The following is an 18,028-nucleotide window of genomic DNA, read 5'->3' as shown; positions in this document are numbered from 1 at the left end:
TAATGGCAAGGTGAAAAATAATAATTAAACACGGTTTGAGGCTTTCTGGCTTGTCTGTGGGTGGTTTTGCCAAGGAGGGAGCAGCAGGTCCCGGTGCCTACCCCTGACATAAATACAGCTCTTTGGCTCTGTGGCCAGCTTGTGCCCAACTTGTCCCACGCTGCCTGCTCACACGCACGGTTTCTCCAGGTTGCAGCCGCCGATGAGAGCCAGAAGCCGGAGCCGGAGGAGCACTGTGCGCTCAGCAGCAGGTTCGCATCCCGCCGAAGCCTTGTCCCAGCAGCGGGGGAAACTGCGGGGCAGGAGCTGGATCGTGCCAGTCTTTGGGAGATGTCTGCAAGAGCCTGGCGAGGGCACGATGTCCCCGTGGGGAGCTCCACCCCAGGGAGAGGCCGAGCCCGGGGCTGCTTGCATAAACTGTTTGTGCAGGGTGAGGAAAGCCACCGAGCGGCTCGGGACGTCCCGTGGCAGCTGCCCTGGGTCGGCTGCCAGCTGGGCCGTGCTGGATCTGCGTCCAGGTGGCACTTCTAGAAACAGTTTTGGGGTCTTTTGCTCCACTTTTATCTGTTTCTCAGCACCCTCCCCCCTCCTCCAGTCCACCGAGTTATATCAGGACGCGTAGCAGCCAAAAAGCTCACGTGGTGCACAGCTAACCAGCACCACCGGTCGCCTCCTGGCCCTGCACACCTCCGGCACGGATGCAGAGGAAGACACAGGCTCGGGGTCGACGTGGTCGCAGGAGGAATAAGGATGCACGCGGCGACACCGCTGCTCCGGGTGCCCGTGGGTGCGGAGCTGGGCAGGGGGCAGGTGCTGGGCGCCCGGGGCTGGTTATGGCACTCGACAGGGAAAGTGTTCCTCCCCGATATCTGCTCGCTCAGAGTCCTGTGGGAAGTGGGATACAGGCACGGTGTGTAGGGGATCCTATAGGACAGAGGCACGGTTTACAGCTAGCTGTGGCAAACCACCAGCTGAAGCGCTGAACTTCATATGGTACGTGTCACGAGCTGCAGTGGGAGGAAACGGGCTGGTTTTGCCCAAATCTAAAGTAAAAAGAGGAGGATTTCATGGGTTACGACCAGGCTTAGCAGCAGGCTGGGTGCAGCAGGGGCAGCGTGTCCCACCTGCTGGGCACTGCCCAGCCCAAAGCTGGGTCCCTCACTGTGTGCCAGGGGATGTCAGAGCACCGGGGTGACCTTCCCACCACGTCTCGGACCTCCAAGGAGATTTCCCTTGCAGAGAGACTCGGTTTTCTTGGCGGCAGAGATAATCCTCCCCTCCTCCCCCTGCCGAATGCCCTGGCGTTGCACCAAGTAGCGAAGCCGACATGAAATACACCCTCGTTTCCTGGGCCTCCCCTTCCCAGCCGTCCTGCAGCAGAGAGGAGCGGCGGGGCATCTGCTTTTCTGGCCACAGCCCTCTTCCAGGGCCGGGTCTTTGTGTCTCTTCGGAGCTTTGAAACCCTCTGGGGCAGGGAGCAGCCACGGCCTCGGACGAGGGGGCACAGCCATGGCTCTGCTGCACCTTCCCTGCACCAGCTCTTCCTCACCTTCCTCACACACCGTCTGCTCCAAGGGGGGAGCGCAGGGGATTAATTAAATCCATCAGAAGACAGATTTAGAGGCTGCCTAGTCAGGAGGAAATTATTTCGAGGGAGGCTGGTATTTTTTCCAGCCTCAGTGCCTCGTGCTGCCCATTCCTTCGCACTTCATTAAGCTGCTCCAGCCCCAGCCACGGCAGCGGCAGCTGTAAATCACCGCCACGGGCCCCGTGGCCCCCACCCCTCCCGACTGCCACCTTTTGCCACGGACACTCGGACACGAGCCAGCCCGAGCAGGGATCGGAGAGGAGATCTGGGTGTCAAAGTGCAAAGAGGTGAGAAGGCTGGCATGTGGACGTGCACACAAACGTATTTATTTCCTCTCCGGGGCTGCCTTGCATTTAAAATTTATGGTGCAGCCTCTCTCCCAGCAGCATTTCCAGGCCCCAGTGCTGGTTTCCAGGACCGTGGGGATGACTCTGGCGATTGGCATGCAGAGGGTTGCTCCTCGGCCCCTTTTCCCGGGGTGAGCTTTTCCTCTGATCCCCGCCGCTCACATCCCTCCTGCTCGCCTGCTGCACGCCGCAAAGCCGGCCTGGCGCTGAGCTCAGATGTTTTCTTCCAAATGAAGCTTCCTACAGTAGTAAAAAAAAAAAAAAAAGGAAACATGGTTTGTGTTGCAACCAAGAATTATCCATGCCCCGCGGCTCTGCCCCACGCGTGTGGTTACCTACACAGGTATGGCAAAGCCCCATCCAGCCCCAGGTACCCTCTGCTCCGAGTCTCCTTTGCACGTCTCCACTCTCACACCCCCAAGGGAAGCCCCAGAGCCCCCCAAAGGTGATGAATTCAGGTGGTTCAGAAGCTGATGAATTCAGGTGGTTCAGGCTCACCCCCCTGTGCCTGCGCGCCAAGGAAGCCCAGATGCTCCATCTCCTTAGGGCAAACACTCCCCACTGCTGTGCAGTGCAACTCTCCTGGCAGCCAAGGGCTTCCCCAGCTTTCTTCTTCCCACTCCTCGTGGGCACTAATCCTCCCCAGCACGTGGGTGTCCCAGAAACGGGCGAGTGAGGCTCTTCAGAGGGTCCTCGGTGGCAGGGGGACAGTTCTGCCTGGAAAACAGCTGCTGCTGGAGGATCCCCTGCTGCTTTGCTCTGCCTGGGGCTACGAGCCCTCTGTTTCCAGCAGAAATAAATAAATAAATAAATAAATAGGCTTTGAAATGTGCTTTTGCAACCCCTTTGTCCCCCTCCTGGTGCCGTCCGTATGGTTTCACATCGGCGACTGTGCGATGCTGACCATCCTCTTCCTCGCTCACCACCCACGGCCAGCTCGTCTGATGGACCACAACGATTTTCTTTGACCAGGTTAGGGGACTATTGCTGTTTTTACATGTTTTTCCAGGGCAGGAGCATCCAGTGGCATCGCCAAGGGCTCCTTTGGCAGAGCCGGCAGGGAGCCCAGCTCCCCACATGGCGCAGGGGAGCTGGAGAGCTGTGCTGAACCGCTGCTGCTTTGGGGAGCGGGGCGGGGAGCAGGCCTTCAGCCCTGCTGCCTGAAGAGGGGGCAGTTCACACGGCCATCGCTCCCACCTAGAAAATGGGGAAAAAAAGAAACCTTTAAAGCAGCTTATTACGTCTCTGGTGCCTTTGGGGCTGGAGCCCTTTTGGAGACGGGAGCCCTTTTCTGCTACGGCACCGTTGGTAAGGAATAACCCAAGCCCAGCTTGCTGGCAAGCTTTGCACAAGCAGGTGCAGAGCCCCATGCACGCCCCAGCCCCTCTGCAAGCTCAGCACCCCAGGACACCCCCTGCACCCCCATCGGGTAGGGGCCCGCAGGCAGCTCCGTGCATCCCTCCCCTCGCACCAAAGCTGGTGCCATCCCCAGGACACCTCTGCTGAGCCCAGAGGGTGCGTGCACAAAGGTCCTCATTAGCTGGGGAAAAAGACGTGGAAAGGCATTAAAAAATCGAGCACCTACTTCAGGATCTCCAGTAGCTGAAGCTGAGAAACCACGCTGCAGGTCTGGATGAATAAAAATGTGCTCCCGTGCTAAGTCTCTGGAGGAGATGGGCTTGGAGCACGCCTGCACTGGAAACTGGCTGGCTGCTAGGTTTTAGTGTGTGGCCAGACACATCCCTGTGCTGGGCAGCCGGTCCCAAAGATGTGGCATTGCAAAAGGAAAGCTGCCCAGAGGCAAAAATGAATCAGGCTGTGCAATGGTGGAGGCACAGACCCTGTCCTCCAGGCACGTGGAGCTCCTCTCCTGCAGCCCCAGCACCTGGGGATGCCCGGGCATCCTCCAGTCCTGCTGCACGGGGCACGGCAGGGACTGAGGGAATAACGAGGTGCTGAAAATAAGGAAGCAGCAGGCGGAAAATAAATCACTCACGGGAGCCCAGGGCTGGGAGCTGCGTCGGGAGGCTCCGGCTGGCTACGCCCTGATTTGTGGTCTGACCTCGGCCGCGCTGATTCAACTGCTCGGGCCCTGGCTCGGCTTGCTGGAAAACCGAGAGGAATAAAAAGCCGGACGGCAGGGCTGAGCCCGGCGTTTGCTTCTGCAGATAAATTGCCAGGAGGTGAGGAAATTGGCTGTGCGCTCAAACAGCCTGTCCTGGTGGGACGGCCGTGGGGAGGGAGCAGGAGGCGTCCGCTGGAGGATGCTCACACCCCAGCAGGTGCCTGTGTCTGCCTCTCACAGCAAGGATTTTATCTCGAGGCACCTCTGGCACCTGGCATGCTTCTTTGGGGGGACCCCAAGTGTTATTATTGCTCATGGGGACAGAGCAATAACCGCACCCCACTCTCTCTCATGTTCCCCACAGCCCCCAGCAGCAGGAGCAGGTTACTTCTGCTGCAGTTCCCATCGCCGGCCTTCCTGTGGCTGAAAAAGTAAAAGCAAACGGAGAGTTGTACCCTGAGGAATGGCGCGGATGCAAGAAGCAGAAAAAAAATCCCCTGTTATATATAAAAAGACATATATAAATGCTCATTTAGCGTTCGTCTGGATGCCTGCCAGAGCTGCATCTGCTCTTCAGACGGTCGAGTGCAAGCCCACTATCTGGCTATTAGATGAGAAGAATTTCAATAATTTTTGGCACGGGTAGGGAGAGGGGGTGGGTACCTTTCCGGAGAGCCTTTCTGCACCTAAAGCTCACATGCACTGAATGCTATATGAAAGCTACCAGGACAATGCAATAGCATTGTTATTTCTCTTTTTTAGTGCTTTCCAAAGCTTGCACCATTTCGCATGCCAAGCACCACGGCCAAACCAAGCAAGCAGCAGCTACCACGAGGCGGGCTCACGTCCTTGGCCTCGTGCTGAGGGCGCTTTGGTGAGCCTCTGCAAACATGCCTCGTGTGCATTTCTTGCAGAAAACCTTCAGGGACCAAACGCCCTTTTGCCAAGCGTTTGCAGGGATGGGAAAACAAAATGTTAAAAAAGGAAAAATCCTAAATGTCCTTTCACCACCACTCTAAGCAGGTACACGTGTAGCTTTTCATTGCAGTGTGCTCAGGCTAGCTTAACCAGAGTTACCTGACTGACATATGCTCGTGTGCCCCTGCTTCGTGTGCAAGAAGTGAATAAAATATCTGTAGTTTTGGTTTTCACATGAAGTTTCACGGGTATTTTCTTCTTTCCTGTACCTGAAGTTTCCCAAGGGTTTTTCACTCTGGAAAGCAAAGCTCAAAAGGACTCCTGGGCTGTGGACAAGGCACCCTCAAAAGCCCTTTGAAAGCCCACAAGGCTGTATCCCTTTTGCCCTTCTTCCTTCCCATCTCTCTCCACAACCTCTTCGGAGAGGTTCAAGCCACTTATTTGAAGCCAGGGAGGGAGAAATACAATTAGCAGGGCAGAGATTTATCTCCTGGAAGGCCCCCAGCAAGCAGCGTGTCTGCTGAAACAAAATCCTCCATTCGTATCGCTCCCATAATTGCATGAGCAGCCCCGGATCCGGGGATGAAGCATGGCCATTCCCAAGGAGTCACCTTCGTCGTGACGGATCGCGCTGCTGCGTCCGTGCTGGGTTTGCTCTGCCCAAGGCTCACGGGGCAGGGTGGACCCCAGAAGCTGGGGAAAAGACCCCAGAATGGTCTTTTTCATTATATCCATCCCAGAAAAGGGCACGGGGTTGCTGAGCGGAGCTATCTTGACTTTGGGGTGGGATGTTTGTCTGCAGTGCCTGGGATGGGAGCGGGGAACTGGGAGGGGAACGCGTACCGCTGCGCCCCGCTGGGTGCTTGTGTCATGTGTTAAACTGCATGGAAAACACGGTGTAAAACACAAAATAGTGCTTAATTAGGAGGATCCCAAGCCCTGCTGCGCTCAGGTTTGGCCTGGGGTAGGGAACAGAGCCGAGAGCTGGAAGGGGGATACAGTAAGCAGTAAAACATAATCTGGGGATTACAGGCAGCAATTAGCACAGCTCACATCACCCTGTGCTCCCCGCCTGCGGGCTCGGGGAGCAGGGCAAGCACCTCCAGAACCGAGCTCCCCAGCTTTGGGCAGGATCCATCCCCTGGGCTTGCACCATGCTGGGATGCCTGCAGCACGTTGGCACCGCCGGGCCTTAAGGAAATTCACACAGCAGAGCCTGGAGGACTCCAAGAAGTGCTGGCCCGGACCTGCGAGCAGGGGGAGAGGTGCTGGGGGCCGGGACGGAGCAGGAGCTGCACCCCCTGCCTACCCACCCAGCCCTGCCCTCGCCATGGGGAGCGGGCATGTCGCAGGCAGCTTTCCAGAGCTGGGAATTAATCACAGGCAGCGCCTGCCTGCCAAGGAGGTGTCAGGAGGCAGCGAGCAACACGCATTTCCCGGCCCCCGTGAGCCTGTTTTCCGAGGAAGACAGCTCGCATGACAAATCGGCACGGAGGTTTCGCAAGCATGGCCGGGCTGCGCTGACCCCCTCGCGTTTCTCAAAATCGGGGCCGCTTCCCGGCGAGCCGTGTCCAGGAGAGGGCAGGGCTGGCCGCGGCCGCGCAGGGCGGCAGGCGCTTCGGGAGCCGGCTGCTGCCAGGATTTCCAGCCAAGGTCAGCAGCGAGTTTCACCTTTTTCCTTCTTGCTTCGGGAGCAGAACCCCTTGCGGAGCCTTCAGGCTGCGCGGTTTGTTCCTTGTCCTGGTGCTGAGCCATCACCCAGGCTTTCCCAGGAGAACACACCTGAGGCTAACAGAGGGACGTTTGCGAGGGGACAGGGACAGGGGCAGAGCTCTGGCTGCTGTTCTGCAACGGGCTCAGCCCCGTGGCAGGGATGCTGGAGCCTCACCAAGCAGCGAGGGGAAAGCAGGGCTGGTGGAAGCCCACCTTGGTGCATCCCCAGCAGCTCTCCCCTGGCCAGACTGAAGGCAGGAGATGCAAGAAGTGCCCTCTCCATGGGGAAATGCACTGGGCAGCTCAGCAAGCGCCTGCTCGACCATGAGAGATGGAGCAAGCAGGTGGGCAGGAAGAGTGGGAGCTGAGGAGGGTCTGGAGGAGTAGCAGGCTGGGAGAAGCATTGCTTTCTCCCAAACCAATTCCCTTCCCTTAACCCCTCCGGCGACTCCCCTGGCCTTGCCCTGGCCACAGCCCCTGTTAATGTTTAACCCCTTGGACAGGACAGCGGGCTGGGGCCGTCACAAGGGAGGGGTCACCCGGAGGCATTGTCACTGGGGGGGGACACCTCCTGGCACCAGTGGGGGGACCTGCGTGCCCGCTGCCGTCAGCCTGCACCTCTGTAAGCTCCGGGCTGAGCCGGGGCCAAGCAGCTTTGCCTGGGGCACACGAGGGCAGGTGGCCACGAGCCACACGGGGCTGGTCCCGAGGGAGCTGCTGGCTTCAGCCCCCCTGGGAGGGTGACAGCCGAGCCACGGGGTGATGCATGGCACGAGCCGTGGGGTGCTCGGGGCCGGGGTTCGTCCAGCCAGGGGGAAAAATACAGGTTCCTCGTAAGCAAACAGAGCTGGACTTTATTGCCTTCAAAATGCAACCAGCACAAACAGAGGCAAAAGTGCAAACACTGATAGTGCCCAGAACATTTTGAGCTGTGCAAACAAGCCAGGGGTGGAGGGGGGTGTTGAAACGAGGGGGTGATGGGGAGCGAGTGTGGGATTTCTGCAATGCTGAGCTGGGGCTGGGGGTGGAGGCAGCCCCCGTGCAGCCAGGGCAGACGCACTGCACGCACCTTCTGCTCCCCAGCAGCTCGCCTCTGCCTCTCCCATGGCAGCCCTCCGAAGTGGTGATCCCTATGTCATGCCATATATCCTCGCCTTTCCCTGCCAGCTCCTTGCCTGGTGCCCCCAAGCCCCATGCCTAGCGCCCATGCTACTCGGGGCACGTTTTGCAGAGCACCCTGTGCCATGCACGGGAGGCTCAGCTGGCGCCGATGGCCACCAGAGCACCGTAGGTGGGGATTAAGGTCCTCAAAGGATGTTCAGGCATCGGCCTCTGGGGATTTAGGATTACCCAGCAAGTTGGGAAAAGTCGGCCACTGCAAAGTGGGTCAAAAGAAAAAAGGGTGAGACCGTGGGCTGATCCCCGGAGAGCCAGGGAGGGTGCACGGTGCCTTCATTTCAGCCCAGTGCCTTTGTCCCCAGCCCTGCACGGATGGATTACCACCTTCTGCATCTGTCTGACCGACGCGCCCCTAAGCCAGCTTGGGGGGGTGCTTTTCTTATCAAACCCACATCCTGCCCCTGTTTTCACCCAGGCGGTAAGACCCAAATACTGGGGTATTTGTTTCTTTGCTGGACCTACCTGAAGTCAGCCAGCTTGGCGTGCTGTGGCAGAAGGGACAGGCAAACACCGTGGTGGCACTGGCTTCTGGAAGGCTTGAGCAAACAGGCTAGAGCAGAGCACATAAACCAGCAAAAGACAGGCACACTGGGGTACGTTCTCTTGGTTTCGGACAAAACAAAATATTTTTTTAAATCTAAACCTTCCTGTGCCTCTGCTCCTAAAGTTGCAGTCTCTCCTGGGTGAGGATTTGGGAGATCATCCCAGTTGGCCTGAGTTTACTGGTAGGAGAGGCCAGCGTGGGAGTTCCCAGCTGCAGAAGAGAGGTGCTACATGTCCCAGGTGACACCAAGGGTAATTTCATCCCTGGCTTGTTGATACCCCTAATGCTAGAGCGCAGAAGGAGATCAGAGTCCCGTGTCTCAGGCAGGGGAGCAGCCAGACAGAACACATAAAACCAACAGTGCCTAAATTTCGGGGGGCTCGGCTCAGCCCAGCTGTGCCCCTGGACCACCTGAGCTCCCTGATGCCGCAGAGGATGCGAGGGGTGCTCGACACCGTCGGGTTTTCAAAGCAAGCCCAGCTGTACCCGCCCCTCGGGGCACTGCGAGCTGTCAGGCTAAAAATTCACAGCTCCTCGGAGAGCAGGGACGCTATTTTAGTGGCTCCAACACTGCAGCAGCCCAGATTATTTCCTGAAGCCTGCGTCAAGCTATTCAGGCATCTGGCTGTGCAGGTATGAGGCAGCTCGCTCAGCACTGCTGCTCTGTAATCATTCTGCTGTTTTCCCACACTTACATTGCTTCTCTTTGCTACCAGGACACGGGGATTTTTTTTTTTCTGGTTCAGAATGGGGAAAAAAAAAAGATTGTGTGTGTGTGTGTTATGTATTTGTGGCACTCATGTGCCCATCCTGGCCTTGGAGCACAAAACAAACTCACCCGTAGCGGCGACTGCATGCACCCAGCTTTTGGGCAGAAAGTCCTGCAGGAGGTAACACTCGTGCCTGGCTTACCTCGGGAAGAAAACCTCCAGGTTGCTCCCCACGCAGCCCATCCGAGCGTGCTTGGGTTTCCTCTGAGGGCAGCTGGGTGCCCTCTGCCCGGTGCCAGCCCCACGGCGGGGTCAGGCGGCCACATCACGCGCCCGAGCATCGCCGCCGGCTGGCACTCGGCAGCTGCTCCCCGCGGGTGCCAACAAATCCGAGCCTTTGTGCCGAGTCGCTCCCCCCCTTGCCTCCCGTTAATGGCCCCTTTCTGCGCCCGGGGAACGTGATCCTGCATCATCCCGTCCCGCTGCAAACCCCGGCACTGCTGGGTGCGCATCCAACCTGGCCAGAGCCTTGGGTTTGGTAGCAGAGCCAACTTTTGGGGTGCTCGGGGGCGGTGCATTCAGAAAGGTCCCTGCTGCCAGCGGGCAATCCTTCGGCATTTGGCTTCCACCAAAACGGGCACTGTTCTTCAGTCACTGCAGAAGCATCTCCCCATGGAAGGCGTTTGGAAACCAAAGAGCCGAGTGGGCAGAGGGAGCAGCCGTGCACAACTTCGGGCATCCCGGCACGAGGGCTGGAGCAGGACTGCTCTTTGGATGCTGTCCGGGAGCACTAAGCACCTAGCCAAGCTGTTCTCGTTTGGTGTTCAGCGTTAAGGAAATCTGCACCATTCTCCTGTCATCCTCCCCATCCCGGAGGATAATTGATGCTAATGTCATTTCATTCTGGTCCAGCTGCCAGGCTCGGGAACAGATGTTTTATTGTTTGAGCCGAGCACAAAACAAAAACCAACCCAAAAAGCAACAAAACCCAGCTAATTTGTGCTTACGGTGAGGTTAGCCGCAGCTTCCTCTCCCCAGAAACACTCAGAGAGGGAACGACAGCCCCAGAGAAGCCCCAGACCTCCAGGAGAGGCAAGATTTATACCCTCAGCACAGATTCGTGTCCAAGGAGGACCACAGAGCAAGGATGCACATCCTTAAGCATCTTTGGGAAGCTACCACCAGGCAAGCTGTGGAGCAAGTGGAAAATGCTGCACTGGCTGCCAAAAAAAGATGTATTCAAAAAAAAAAAAAAAAAGAGCTTAAAAACATAAAAAATCCTCCCCAAAACAACCCTCAAGTGAATGGATATTTAATATTCATGTTCTCTCTGGCACGAGCGCCCCTACAGAGAAGCGTGGCACTTCTGTGCAGGAGACGTGGGAAATGCTGGTACCTGTCACTCGAAGCAGGGAGGAAGGGCACAGCTCTCTCCTTGCTGCTCCTGCAGATGGTTTTGCCTTGGTGAGAGCTGGCCCACGAAACAAAAGGCTCCAAAAGGCAAATTGCTCGGGTGCTCTTCCCTACACGGCCAGGGCAGGAGGCACAGGGCTGCTGAAGCTGACGTGAGCATCTTCTGACACCTCCCGGTGTGTGCCACGTGCCTGTCATTGCTGCTGGCAGCATATTGGGTTTTCTCCCTGTTCCACGAGAGGGAGGTGGTGCGGATCTGGTCCTTTTAATTCAGCTGGGTGAGCTTCAAGGCTACCGAGTCACTGCGTCCCCTCCTTTGCCTGGTGGCAGCTGCCCCAGCTCCCAGCACCCTCCCACCTCTGTCCCATGGCTAAGCTGCCTCATATTCCCTGCGGAGGGATGCTGAGGGGGTCTCTGAAGCCTTCAGGGTGTTAAAAATCTGCAGGGTCAGCCCGCTTTGGGGAAGCTTTGGGTGCTCCAGAGCTGCCCCTCTTCTCCAAGAAGCCCACGGTGAGCTCCGTAGGTGCGCAGTGGGTGTATGTACATGTGCACAGCCAAAGCAGGCAGCTTTGCGAGCCCCAGCGGGCAGGCAGGGGCTGCTTTCAGTGGTGATTCAGGCACTGGGACGGCCACCTGCTTGAGTCACCCACTGTCCAGTCCCAGCCCTAGCGAGATGTGTCACATCGGTGCTGGTGACGAGGTCTGTGCACAGCCAGTGGCGTCACGCTGCCGGCCACGCACCCTGCCCGCATCACGCCCAAGGGAGGCTGGCACCCAAAAGCCTCCCTGCAGCCCACGAGCACCCTGCCACTCGGGCTGCAGCCAGCAAAAAGTGTCGGTGCTCAGCCCAAAGCCCTCGCAGCCCACGTGGCTCTCAGCAGAGAGACAAGAGACCTTAGAAGAATTGCATCAGCAAGCCCTGCGATGCCTGCAGGAGATGTGCTGGCCGGCTTTAACCCCCCTGCATCCCCCTATGCTAGCTTTCTTCTGCCCTTCCCAGCTTTTGACTCACCACGCTGCCGACTCATCGGTCCCTCCAGCGAGCACGGTACGCTCTGGCCTTCTCCTTGACGTCCCCGAGGTCCCCACCCCTCCCCGGGAAGGGGTGACGATGTTTCGGCACCCAGAGCGTGGCCCCCACCTCCGTGCCCAGGACACTTGAGCCCCGGCTCAGCTGCTGGCTCTCGGAGGAGCGGGATGGGGACACAGGGCTGCGGGCTGGAATGTCACTTGCCGCGGGGACCTCGTGCCTGCAGCGCACTCTAAAAATACAGATAAAGCTGTGGGTGGTGAGAAACCCACCCTGCTCATGCAGAGGGTCGGCCAGCCCCTGTCCCCTGCTCCTGCAGCAAAGAAACCAAGCTGAGGGCTTAAAAAATTGGCCTGATCTTATCCTTCCCCGGTGTGAGCTGAAGAATATAGCTGAAAATCCACAGCTGCTCTCTGAAACCCTCCTCTCCCGTGGCTGGGACGGGCTGTGCCGCCCAGCCTGTGTGCTCCATCCATGCCCAGCCAGTTTTATTTTTGGGGGGTCCCCCCCGTGCTCCCTGCTTTGTTCAGCCAGAGCAGCCAAGCTCGCCCACCCCTGTGCCAAAAGGGGCTCCCCCATCGCCCCGCGCCCACATCCCAGCACACGGCACCCCGTGCCCTGACACCCCGAGGAGCTGCCAAGGTCCCCGGGCGGGGAGCAGCTAACGCAGGGCGCCGATCGAGTTACAGGCCAGCTATTGTATCATGTTTACTCGCTCCCCGCCGCATATCCTGTGCTCGGAGGATTCCTGGAAGCGGGAGCCCATGTCGCACCCTCCCTGCCCCACAAACACGCCGGCTGTGCCGAAAGCAGATCCCCACACGTGACCGTGGCCAGCCTCATCCCTCCTCCTCCTCCTGGCTGCACGCTTATCGCTCTGGGCTCCAGCACAGGGCTGGCTCCATCTCTTTTTATTGCTGATTCTTTTCCCCGCCTTGCCTTCCCGTCTCTTAATTCAAAGCAGAAAGGGTGACTCCGGCAGGAGCGAGGCGAGGGAGCTGGAAGAGCCCAGCCCATGCTGCTGGTCAAGCCCTGCCCTGGGATGAATCAAGGATGTGAGTCAGGGGCGAGCCCCGAGTGGTCTGTGGGGGTCACAGGATGCTGCAATGTGTCCCTCGCTGTGCCAGGATCGTGCTGTTGCAGGAAGGCTGTCGGTGGGCATCACTCCTGGGGAGGCCCTGAAAAAAGCAGCAACTTTCCTTTCTCCCTCTCCTGCATCCCTGTTACCCTCCGAGCAGTGCTGCTGGAGGGAGGAAAGGTCCTGGAAAGGCTGTCCCAGCCTTCGTGCTTCCATTTTGAGACCCACCTCCTCCAGCCTTAATGCTGGCGCAGGATGAGGCCCCTCTCCAGCCCCCCATCCCCAAGTCCCTCTGTGGTCGCGGGGGCAGCACGCTGGGTGCTCACAGAGGCTGCTCAGAGGATCCTCAGCCTCACCCTGTGCCCTTCCGGACGGGCATCACGTAGCCAGCAGCGAGCAGCAGGGTCCTGCCCACAGCATCACCCCTTTGCAGGGCACATGAAGGCTTTGTGTGTCTGCATCATCCTGTTTTTGTTTGAGATCTCTTTTTAAGACAGGCTGTGACCTATCCTGAGTTGACCCCCAAGGTTTCCCTTGGTTGTATTTACGCGTGCAGGAAGCCAAACCTCTCAAAGACTCGTGCACGTGTCTGACATGAGGCACCTGCACCCCTCCTCCACGGCAGGGGAAGCAGCGACAGGCCAAAAGTTAACCCACACCCGCTGAGTCCTGCCCGTGGTGGGCATCAGTCCTTTGGGAAAAGGAAACCAAGCACTTGTGCTACCCAGTGCAAAACCCCGACTGGGCCAGGAAATTTCAGGAGGCAATGGGCTGATCTGCAGCGTGCCTGCCCTGCCCAGGGCTGCCCTGGCACAGCGATGGTTTGGGAGGACACCCGTGGGGATATATGCACGTCAGTTCTCTGGACACTCGCGTTTAGCATAAGCTCGGTGTCCCCGGTCACCTCCGCCTGCTCCTGCCCCCTTCCTTCACCCACCCTCCCTCCCACCTCCCCTTCAGCACACATCCACGCGTTAGCCCAGGCACGAGCCCCGTTAGCAGCCAGGCTCCTGTCAGCACCCGCTATCTCCCTGTCCTCAGCGAACTGCCTAAAAATACCAGCGGGGGGACATTGCTCCGCCGTAGGCATTTCCCATGGGGTTAGCACGGCCGGACCGGGCCGTAGGGCTGCTTTGGGCAAGACCCTACCAGTCCTCTCCTCAATTCACCGCGGAGATGGCACCGCTCCACCCCAGCTCATCCCCCAGGTCCTACGTCGGGGTGCTGAGCTTTGGCTCAGTACCAGGAGAAAGCTTCCAGACCCCTCTGTCCTGTTCTGGGGAGCTTTTTGGGGTGCTCCCCTCCCACCCAGCTGGGGACCGAGTGCGCCGCCTCATTGTGCCAGGGCAGGGAGGGTTTCGCTGGCCGTATTATTCCGAGCTGGCCCAGAGTCCCGGCAAAACAAAAGCTCCTTCCTTGCCAAAAGGAGGGCTGGTGAAAGGCAGCCACTGCAGATGAGGGCTGGGCTGCTTTCTGGGCTTCTGAACTCTACATTTGGGTGTTTAAATTTAGCCCTCGATGGGAATTTTGCAGACGTGAGCCCTTCTGGTCAGCCGGCAGCGCGGCCAGCACCGACAGGAGCTTTTGCCATGGGCTGTGCCCAGCGAGTGCCCTTCCTTCCCGGGCAGACCCCTGGCCACCCACCAGAAGCCGCCCAGACGTGCTGGGGGAGCCGCGATGGCTGCACAGGGCAGCCCATTTGGGGATCATTTGTGGTTTTTTTGGCCACCTCGAGACAAATGAAGATGCCTGCAAACTTTTCTCTCCACTTTAGGCAGATGGCCAGCCCGGCCACACTGGACACTCCAGATGCGGTGGAGATGTCAGGCGACGATGGAGGCACCAGCAATGCCTTGTATTGCCTGCTTTTTTTTTCTCAGAATTCTTGATGATTTTGGCCTCATGCACTCCAGGCTGCCCATCCTCGCCCTGGGAAGGGAGCCACGCTTGCATTTTATCACCCTTATTGTCTCTCCTTCACCCAGAGCATGGTAAACGGCTTCCACAAAAAAAAAGTCCCGCTCACTGTGTTTCTCCCCTCTGCATTTAGACCCCCCGATAGATGGATGCTCTTTTTTCCCCCATACACAAGATCTACCCAGCCACATTTCCATAGTGCTTGACCTCGCACCTGGGATGCTGGGCACGGTCCAACGCCTACCCCAGGCTGCCCAGCTCCGCGGCCCCTGCTTGAGTTGGCCACTGGAGCCAAAGCAGCCAAATAAGAAACCAGGAGGAATGCTGTTTATTTGCTGGAGTTCTGCAAACAATTAATATGGCCTTGTACTTTGGATGAACCTGGTTTGATAAGGATCCTATTTGTATTCCAGTGATTCCTCAAGAACAGAAAGTTGAGTGCAAGCGAGCAATCCAGCTCCCGTCTGCCCTGTGCCTGCAGGCTCCTGCCCCTGGGCAAAGAGAGAGGCTCCCAGCTTTCATGATTTTTTTCATAAATCCAGTGGTGCATGCAAATTACCCTACAAATGAGGGGGGAGGGACAGGGAATGGTGGGGAACTGCTCCTGCAGCTGCCTTCCCCAGCAATCCAGACTCTTCTTGCTCAGAGCTGATGTACGTGGCCACCGGCTGGCTGCTAAACGCTGGACCAGGGACAGTTGGAAGAGAGACCCTTACTTTTTCTTTGGAGGACACATAAGAACTGGAATATTGCAATAGGTCTTCTCTAAGATGAATGGATTAAAAGTAGCCAATTCCTTTATACCCCCAAATTAGAATACAAGGATAATGCAAACAGCATAATGCCCAGTCCTGTGTCCTATTAAAACTGGGGGGGAAGCTGATCCTCTTTGCACACAGCTCCCTAGGGACGAGATGGGTTTCACTGCTCTGCGGCAGGATTCAAATGCTTCAAGGATGCTGCACAGAAAGCTTTTGAGCCCAGCAAGTCTCTAGGAAACACAAAAGTAGCTTTGTCCACAGTCTATCAACCCTCTTTTTCTTAAACAGCAATTCTGACTCAAAGATAAATACGCAGCACACGCAGAACTATGTGCTTCTCTCTAGGAAGGAATCTGCGGGCACACACGGCCGTGCACGGGCCGGGAAGGGCAGCAACGCAGCCAGCTCTGCTTTGAGAAACTCCTCGTGACGAGGGGAACCCCGTGCCACTGTAAGGAATCCCTGAGTTGCTTAAAATCATGCTCTGCTAAATTTGAGGCCCGTCAAGAAACAGGGATGTAAGGAAGGTGCTGCCTACTGCATGGGAGTATCTTAAGACCGTCTCATAATCAAGCTTAGATGCTCTGCTGAAGTGCTGATTGATCCTGAAGAGCCTTGGAACAGAGTTTAACTCTATTTAAATCAACTCCATTGTTCCTAAAATACCCACCTTTTCCCCGAGAAAATGTTCTGGTCACTCAGAACACCCATGGGGAGCAGAGCTGAGTTTCATGGGGTCTTTGCCCCGCAGAGACTTCGTGATGTTCCTCCAGGGTGGGCTGCGCTTGGAGACGGACTTGATAACCGAGCAACACTACTAAATCCACTACTAAATCCACTAATAAACCCCAAAGGAAAATTAGCAAGCTATGGGCATAACAAGAACATTTTGCAAATTCAGTCTTCATTGCCCAAAGTCACGTCTTTGCTTTAGGCTCCCAGGAATCCCTGATATTTCTGCAAAGGCTTGTTTGGCCTTGGCCAAAGGAACGTGGTTTTGGACTCAAGCTCCTTGGGGTCAAGCCCTGTTCCCTGCAAAGTGCCACCCCCTCACACTTCTGTGTGGGTATGTAAATACACAAGGCAACTCGCTGGGTTTTTAACACCCTACTAATTTATAATCAGGTGTGCACAAGAGCAGATCTTCCTGGGTGAAATCAGAGGAAAACATAATAGATAATAGAGGTGATTTTTGTGCTCGAAACACTCCTAATGCAGAGAGGCAACCCTAGCCCCCCTGCACACCTCGCTGCAGAGGTCACGGTAGGCATCCCACCAGCAAGGATGTGGGCTGGGGCTGGTGGGGAGGACAGCCCCACATCACCAATCCCACCGCCAGCAGCTCGTGTTGCCAGGGCCTTCAGGTCTGAACCTTTGGAAATTAGGTAAAAGGTCTGAACACTTTTTTCCTACCCTCCCAGCAGCCCCTCGCCTAGCACAAGCCCTCTTCCTGCTGGGTTGGGAGGGAAGCAGCTGGGATGAAGGATTAACTCTCACCGTCCCAGGGGTTTTTCATATACAAAGAAAGAGATACGTCTGAAGGATTGGTGGACCCTCTCCAGCCCCCCAAATAGGGATGGATTTTAAGTGGATTTCTTTCAGGTGGATGGAGCTGCTTCAATATCCCACAGCAGGGGATTTTTGCATCCCAGGCAGAACTAAGCATCCCTATGCCAAGGAGCATCCTAGACGTGGAAGGACTCAATGTTCCCCTTCTGGAGCAGCACCAGCAGCCCAGACACCCACTCATGATGCCCCCAGGCACGTAAGTGTGCCCTTGAGGTGGCTGTGCGCTGGGCAAGGTCAGCACACTGATGACAGAGGCAGCTCCACGCTGCCATCACGCCCACCCACTGCCCACCCACGCGCTGATGCTCGCCCCGTCTCGGGAGGCAATGCATCATCATCCACTCACCCCATGGCCACGCATCCCTCCCCACCAGGACCACCCGTGGATGCTCCTCGAGAAGCCCCCATCATGCTGGACCCATCCGCGTGCCCCACTGCTGCTTTTTGGGGCTGGGGAGCCCCCTCAGCCCCCCGCAGCCAGCCTCCCCCAAACCTCGTGACAGCATGGCCGGCATCTCGCTGGCACGGGTTCAGGAAGCTCGGCAGGGCAGGGGAAGCACAACAAAAGGCCCTTTGTTTCTCCTGCCTGGTCCCAGCCCTGCTGTCACACCTCCCAGGTGGAGTCACCTTTCCGTGGAAAAGCCTCCAGCGGAGCAGGGCAGCTGGGAGCGATCCAGGCAGGATGCGGCCCCAGGGATCCAGCCTGGGCCAAGGTCCTCTCCCCATCCCTGTTCCCCACCCAGTGTGCCCGTTTCCCAGAGCCGTGGAGCTGAGAGCTGTGCAAAGCACTGCATGTGCTCTATCTTCTCGCTTTAAGCCCTGTTTACATGGGAAAGCCACGAGGAATAACCTTAAGGTGTCAAGCACTGGAAGTTTGTAGGGAATGAATTATCTCCTACTGAGGCAGCGAGGAAAACCCCAAATTGCTGCTGACACAGCTGCTTCTCCAGGTCTGAGATGGAGCCACAAACCTCCCAGCCAAGCACAGAGCAGGAGCAGAGCACCTGGTTTGGTGCTGGCTGTGTCTCTGCTTGCATGCTGCTTGTTTTCTTTCCTCTCCTGACACACTCTGCCTTGCCCGGAGCCTGACACCAGCTCTGCGGCCACAGCAGTGCCAGCGCTGCTCAGAAAACACGGTCTGTCTGCCTGCAGGGATCCCACTGAGAAATAAATCTCCCCTCAGCACCGGGGCTAGA

At 57.4% G+C, this 18,028-nt stretch overlaps 1 long non-coding RNA gene across 1 annotated transcript; it reads right to left on the bottom strand.

Annotated features, from left to right (window-relative positions):
- Positions 1 to 2,935: 2,935 nt before the first annotated feature.
- LOC118170752 lies at positions 2,936 to 12,582 on the bottom strand. The gene is made up of 3 exons (XR_004752867.1): positions 11,490 to 12,582; positions 5,078 to 5,102; positions 2,936 to 3,132 (listed from the first exon to the last, which is right to left on the bottom strand). It is a non-coding gene; the product is annotated as an uncharacterized LOC118170752 (long non-coding RNA).
- Between the last annotated feature and the right edge of the window lie 5,446 nt (positions 12,583 to 18,028).

This window comes from Oxyura jamaicensis, chromosome 8 (genome assembly GCF_011077185.1).
Source record: "Oxyura jamaicensis isolate SHBP4307 breed ruddy duck chromosome 8, BPBGC_Ojam_1.0, whole genome shotgun sequence".
NCBI lineage: Eukaryota > Metazoa > Chordata > Aves > Anseriformes > Anatidae > Oxyura > Oxyura jamaicensis.
Note: the sequence above shows the minus strand (reverse complement) of the source record. Positions and strands in the feature narration are given on the sequence as shown.